Source organism: Brassica oleracea, chromosome C9 (assembly GCF_000695525.1).
Source record: "Brassica oleracea var. oleracea cultivar TO1000 chromosome C9, BOL, whole genome shotgun sequence".
Classification (NCBI taxonomy): Eukaryota; Viridiplantae; Streptophyta; class Magnoliopsida; order Brassicales; family Brassicaceae; genus Brassica; species Brassica oleracea.
In genome coordinates this window covers 12051866-12053563 of record NC_027756.1, presented here as the reverse complement: position 1 = coordinate 12053563, position 1698 = coordinate 12051866, and positions in this window count along the sequence as shown.

The window sequence follows — 1698 nt, the reverse complement described above, 5'->3', positions numbered from 1 at the left end:
GGGTTTAGGGTTTAGGGTTTAGAGTTAAGGGGTGGGGTTTAGGATTTAGGGTTTAGAGTTGGGAAGTGAGGTTTTGGGATAAGATTTCAAATTTTGAAAAATAAAAAAAATTTAAATTTTTCAAAAGATAAAATGCTATTTTGGTCATTTTAGTATTTGAGGGCTGTTTTTGTGATATAAACCTAGAAATGTGTTATTTTGGAGATTTGCCCAATTATATATGAGATCAAGCAAATTTCCTTGTGTATTTTAGAAATCCAGAGATATCCATATATAGATCAATGTATTTTAATAGGCATTTTTTGGAACATTATTATATGATTACAAATCTAAAGGCGTACTGATTAATTATGAAATTTACAATATACTCTCTGTTCCCGAAATAAAGATTTTCTAGAGTATTCACATATATTAAGAATATAATAAATGTTCACAATTAAATTTATTATTTATTTTACTATACATTTTCCAATAAATATCAACCAATATTATTTAACAAATTCAAATATTTTCAGTTAATGTTTCTTAAAAGTATACAATTTTTCAACAGTAACTAATAAAAGTTTTTTAAATTTTTTTAGAAAATCTATCATTTTGGAACAAAAAATAAATTTAGAAAATTCTATTTTCGGGAATCGGAAACGGAAGGAATGGCGTTTTGTTATGCTTTCACAAAGAGAGGACAATAACCAGAGATCATAGACACTCTTTAGTGGGATCTATTTATTATTTAATTAAGCTCTAAGCAATTCTTATATTATAGGTTTCATCTCCTTCAATATATATGTTTGAGTTGTAAAGGTTGCATTATATCATAAGGCTCCTTACTCAATATCGATTAGAAAAATAAAACTAATAATATAGGTTACTAACTTTCTGACATTTTTCTGATAACCACTATATGGCCTCAAGATCAGATTTTGTATCCAACTCGTTTGTATTATGTCATTAGCTAAATTCAATTATATATGGCTAACTAGTACTGCATGAATTGCTGACATGAAGCAAATCTATTATGTTCTGGAAATTATAATAATTTAGATCTTGAATGACGATGGATACATGTATGCTTGAGTGAAAGTTTTGAACCTACTTCCAGGACCATGGATTTTGGAGGTGCACTCATAACCACACTCTCACATGCATAAATACATAATATATATATAGCTCGGTAAAAAACAATTACAGAAAATGCGACGTTGTATAAATTTGAATCTAAGAACAAGTCTATCAACAGTATGAAGAAGGAGTCTCAGAAAGTTGATTAGTTGATAATTAAAACAATAGTGATTGATGGGGTTCTAATACCCACCCAATAAGTTCTCAAAAAGAGCTTTTGAGAATTTATTGGATAGGTATTAGAATCTCATCAATAACTTTTGTTTTAATATGCAACTAATCACTTTTCGAGAATCATTTCCTCGTATATGGATAATGGTGCTCTAATTGGCAGGTAATCGTATCTGACGCTGAAGCAATGTCATGATGTAAAAAATTAATATTTAAATTTGACATGTTCAAAATAAATAAATTTGACATGTCGGAAGACTCGGAACTCTCAACATTTGACTTTGATAGTGGCATCGAATTACCGAACCCAGTCCATTTCTTCTTATTTATCTTTACTGCTTTTAAAGGGATCATGACATGTAGGGCTGGCAAATTACCCAAAATCTTAGAAACCTAAATGAACCAATC